Below are 6,000 nucleotides of genomic sequence, written 5' to 3'. Positions count from 1 at the left end.
AATCGAACCCAAAACCTCTCTGTGTACAATGTTCCAACCAGCCAAGCCACTGGCCAGGACAAAGAACCCTTTCTTGAAAGTTGAAATGGGATTAGTGACACTCCTGAAAACAAATCTTTAGAGTTTTCTGTTGACTAGATAAGTTCAAGGTATTAGATCAGTGGTACTAGCTTTTGCCGTTTTCCTAAAAATAAGAGCATAGTAGCTCAGATGTAACATAGCAGCCAGCTGAGCAATCCCTTCATCGCCTGGGTACTAAGTGGCTAAGGCCTGGGGCTCTAACTATCAGATTATCCCATTCATTTTCTATTTAATTCAGTAAGGAAATTTACAGAGAGTTATCACTGAGGGCCCAAAACTCCAGAAAATCCTACACTTCTGAAAATGTTGAGATACTTCTGCAAGATCCTGTCAGCTTGCTGGAAGTTTAGTTTTTAGAAGGGAGGGTCTAAGCCAGCCGTGGGCAAACTATGGCCCGTGGGCCAGATCCGCCCGTTTGAAATGAATAAAACTATTGAAAAAAAAGACCGTACCCTTTAATGTAATGATGTTTACTTTGAATTTATATTAGTTCACACAAACACTCCATCCATGCTTTTGTTCCGGCCCTCCGGTCCAGTTTAAGAACCCATTGTGGCCCTCGAGTCAAAAAGTTTGCCCACCCCTGGAGCTGACAATCTCTATGATTTAAGCATTACCGAAATAGTGATTTCATGACAGTGAAACTATACATTTTTTTAAAAATTACAACCGTCAAAGAGGAATTTTTTCTGAAATTTTTGCATAAGTGTCCAGGATGTTACTATTTATAGGATTAGGTAGGTCATTTGTTGTTTTCAAGTAGCATTGGCAATGGCTGAGCACGACTCCGTTAGCCATAAAACTATGCTAGGACATTCATTCCTCAACTCTTTGCTGACAGTACACAAGTTATCATATGGCCTGCATGGGAATGTGAGGTACAGTTCTATTTTCAGTTCACCCTCTGGCTTGCTCCATAACCTTGGGAGAATCACTTCTAGGCCTTGTGCCATAGACCTGCCACCTGTAAATTAGAGCTGGTTAGCAACCCTTCTCTAAGTCATGAATTCTGGAGCTGGAGAATTAAGAACTTCAACATGGTCACTGAGAGTCATTTACACACTTATTCTTTTAAAAAAAATACATATATTTATGAAATATATATATTTCAGACAGGGAGAGGGAGATAGAAACATCATAGATGAGCTCTAGCCGGTTTGGCTCAGTGGATAGAGCGTCAGCCTGCAGACCAAAGGGTCCCGGGTTCTATTCCAGTCAAGGGCACCTACCTTGGTTTCAGGCTTCTCCCCAGCCTGGACCCTGGCCGTGCAGGAGGCAACCAATTGATGTGTTTCTCTCACATCAATGTTACTCTCTGTCTTTCCCTCTCTCTTCTACTCTCCCTAAAAAATACATGAGAAAATATCCTTGGATGAGGATTAACAAGAAAGAGAGAGAGAGGAGAGAGAGAGAGAGAGAGAGAGAGAGAGAGAGAGAGAGAGAGAGAGAGAAGGAAAGGAAGAAAGAAAGAAAGAAAGAAAGAAAGAAAGAAAGAAAGAAAGAAAGAAAGAAAGAAAGGAAGGAAGGAAGGAAGGAAGGAAGGAAGGAAGGAAGAAAAGGAAGGAAGGGGAAGGGGAAGGGGAAGGGGAAGGGGAAGGGGAAGGGGAAGGGGAAGGGAAGAAGTAAAGACAGAAAGAAAGATGACGAGAGAGAATCATTGATTGGATGCCTCCTACACACCCCACGACGGGGATGGAGCCATAGAATAAGTTTTCTTTTTGGACCGCCTAACTATATTCCTTCCAGCCCTAGTGCTAAGAGAGAAAGGGTATAAATTTTTCTTTTTTTCTTAATATGTTTTTATTGATTTTTAGAGAGAGAGGAAGGGAGAGGGATAGAGAGTTAGAAACATCAATGAGAGAGAAACATCGACTGGCTGACTCCTTCACAGCCCCCACTGGAGATTGAGCTCACAACTCGAGCATGTGTCCAGATGGGGAATTGAACCAGCGACCTCTTGGTTCCTGGGTCAGTGCTCAACCACTGAGCCACACTGGAATATGTAAATTTTTCCATCTTACATATTCATTTCCATTTCCCGCAGCCATTATCCAGGACATACCTGAACACCACTTTCACTGAATTTCGCCATGGCAGGTGCTTAGCCAGAATCCATTCATTCTGCGTTAGTCAGTGGATGGGGATCAATACTGTTAGAACAAATGAGAATTTTTAAAAAAATTCATACATTTAAGCCTCTCATAAACGTAAAACACCTACATTTACCTCTTATCCTCTTACCTTTATGGAAGGCAAATGTCAGCTACAGCTTCCCTTGCTTTTGTAATTCGATGCCCCAAACATCGAATGTGGCTGTTTGGAGCCCTTCCCAAGATTACCAATAATTCCGAGGGGGCTCATTTTCTTCTGTTTCTTTCTGCCCCTGAGTCCCTGAATCCAGGGGTGCTGTCTTTTCACTGTTCCAATGGCCTCAACTTCAGCCTCCTCCTCAGTTTTTACAAAACCCCATTCACACAAAGCTTTGGTGAGATTTTAAGATTTAAGAAAACAACTTAAAATTTATCTATTGGACACTCCTGTTCTTTAAAAGGTCCATTTTCCCAACCTATCACCTGAGATTTCCTGCTAGCCCTTCACTCCATGCAGCTCCTCCTCTTGACTCCTCTCCCATCCCTTCCTTGCTTGGCCCATCTCTTCTCACCTCTCTCTCAGGAGCAGACATAAATTCCTCCCATGTTTTCATGCCTGCAGCTTTTCTTACGTTGCTAGGGCTTCTGCTAACACCTATGTTTCTAGAGTCTCACCTCATACCTGAAACAGATTATCAGGGTATTTTCTCAAGCAATGACAATTTTTTCTTTCTTTTCTTTTCTTTTTTTAATCCTCACTAGAGAATATTTTTTTCATTGATTTTTTTTTTTTAAGAGAGAGTGGAAGAGAGGGAAGTAGAGGAGGAGAGGGAGAAAGAGAGGAGAGAAAGAAACATTGATGTAAGAGACACACTGATTGGTTGCCTCCCTCACATGCCCCGACCAGGGCCAGAGATGGAACCTGCAACCTAGGTACATGCCCTTGACCAAAAATGAACCCTCACCCTTCGGTGCGTGGGCCAACACAATTGAGCCACACCAGCCAGGGCAACACAAAGTTTTCTTTTTTCCCGAAGAGAAATCCTGGTACCATTTAATACTAAGTTTTTTCCTAATTATACCCAACAATGTGCATTTATTTATGTGCACGCACCAGGATTTCCAAACTAATTTGAATTCTACTCTTCTTATATTTCCCGTTTATTAATGCAGAGCACATTTGCTACTTTAATAAACACCCTCCCAATTATCAGGCATTTGAGTTTCAGATGTATTTTGTTTTGCATTATGAACAGTGCTGCTATAATCATTTAGTGAATATTGATTTTTCTCACTTGGATTATTTTGAGGGAATATATTCCCAAATATGGATGATGGAACAAACAAATAATTTCATAGATTTTGTGCTTTGACTTAATACTTTCAAAAGCAGTTGTCCCAATTAATAATTTTATCAATTTACGAGGTTAGCCCTTTTTCTTAGCTCTGCCAGTATTCTTCTTTGTAATTTTCAATTAGCCTTGCAGTAAGACTAATCATTTCCCCAAGATTTACATTTCTGAGTTTCTTCATATATGAAATATTTGGTCATATACTTTGACCTCTTGTTAAGTCTGGGTATTAATTTTATTTTGACACCTTTATTGAGATATAATTCATATACCATACCATTCATCCATTGAAAGTGTACAATTCAATACATTTTAGTATATTCACAGAACTGTGCAACCATATTACATTTAAGAACATTTCATTACCCCCAAAAGAAGTCCTGTACCCTTAGCCTTTACCCCCCAATCCTCCCATCCTATAACCACCCCTAGGCAACCACTAATCTTTTATAGTTTCTATACATTTGCCTATTTTGGACATTTCATATAAATAGAACCAGACAATGTGGTCCTTAGTGACTGGCTTTTTTTTCTCTTAGCATAATATTCTCAATGTTTCATTTGGTATAGCATGTGTCAGTCCATTCCTTTTTATTGCTGAATAATATTCCATTATATGGATATATCACATTTCATTGTCCACTCATTGGTTGATGGCATGTGAGTTGTTTCCACTTTTTGTCTATCATCAATAATGTTACTATAAACATGTACATCAAGTTTTATGTGGACATGTGCTTCGGGGTATATTGCTGGGGTCATAGGATAACTCTATGTTTAACTGTCTAAAGAGCTACCAGACTGTTTCCCAATGAGGCTGCACCACTTTACATTCCCACCAGCAGTGTCTGAGGGGCCCATTTTCTCCACATTCTTGCTGCATCGGTTTGCTAGGACTGCCCAAACAGACTGAGTGGCTTTAACAACAGAAATTTATTTTCTCACAGTTCTGAAGGGGGAAGTCGCAGCTCATGATGTCAGCAGGCTTGGTTCCTCCTGAGGTTTCTCTCGTTGGTGTTCAGATGATCACATCCGCGCTGTGTCCTCGCATAGCCTTTTCTATGTGTGCGCATATCCCTGGCGTCTCTTTCTCTTTTTATAAGGACATCCGTCATAGTAGATTAGGGTGTCACCCTTATGACCTCATTTCATCTCATTACCTCTCTAACGGCCCTATACAGTCATATTGGGGATAGGGTCTCAGTACATAAATTTGAGGAAACAATTCAGTTCATAACACTTGCCAACTGCTACAGATTAAAATTCATATGCTGAAACGTAATCCAAAATGTGATAATATTTGGAGGTGGTTAGGTCATAAAGGCAGAGACCTTGTGAATGGAATTGGTGCCCTTTAAAAGAGATCCCAGCCCTAGCTGGTTTGGCTCAGTGGATAGAGCGTAGGCCTGGGGACCAAAGGGTTCTGGGTTCGATTCCAGTCAAGGCCAAGTACCTTGGTTGCAAGCTCCTCCCCAACCCCGGCCCTGGGAGGCAACCTCTTGGCGGGAGGCAACCAATCGATGTCTTTCTCTCACATTGATGTCTCTCTCTTTCTCTCTCTCTTCCACTCTCCCTAAAAATCAATGAAAAAATATCCTTGGGTGAGGATTGACAACAACAACAACAACAAAAAAGCAAAACGATAAAAGAGATCCCAGAGCACTCCCTCACCCCTTCTGCCATGTGGGGAGAGGACAGCCATTTCTGAACCAGGAAGGAAGTCCTCAGGCACTGAATCTGCCCAGTGCCTTGACCTTGGACTTCCCAGCCCCCAGAACTGTGAGAAATAAATGTTTATTGTTTAAGCCACCCAGACTATGGTATTTTTTTTATAGCAACTTGAAGGGATTAAGACTCCAATGCTTGTCATTATCTGTCCTTTTGATGATAGCCATTCTAGTGGGTATAATGCAGTATCTAGTTATGGTCTTGATTTTCATTTCCTTGATGGCTACTGACATTGAATATCTTTTCATCAGTCATTTTAGATCATGCTTATTGGTCATTTGCACATCTTCTTTGGAGGCCTGTCTATGCATATCCTTTGCCTTAATTTCTTTATTATAACACTAGAGGCCTGGTGCACGAATTCATGCACAGGTGGCCTGCAATCAGAGCCAATTGGGGCCGTCTCACCCAGGCCCAATCAGGGCCTGCTGGCTGGGGGCGGGGTGGGGGGGCCGGCAGGGGGAAGGGACCCTGGGAGGTTGGCTGTGGAAGTGCAATGACCACCAGGAGGCAGCTCCTGCATTGAGCATCTTCCCCCTGGTGGTCAGTGCGTGTCATAGCTACTGACCAGTTGTCTGGTCATAACAGTCGCTTAGGCTTTTATATAAATAGATATTACTTTTTTTCTCTTTTCTTTTAATCTTTACTGTTGAAAGTATTACATAGGTCCTCCTTTCCCCCCCATTAACCTCTTCCAGCCCACTCCCATCCCCCCCATATATTACTTTTATTGTAGATTATCTGAATAT

Source organism: Myotis daubentonii, chromosome 12, assembly GCF_963259705.1.
Source record: "Myotis daubentonii chromosome 12, mMyoDau2.1, whole genome shotgun sequence".
Taxonomy (NCBI): Eukaryota; Metazoa; Chordata; class Mammalia; order Chiroptera; family Vespertilionidae; genus Myotis; species Myotis daubentonii.
This window is presented reverse-complemented; position numbering follows the sequence as displayed.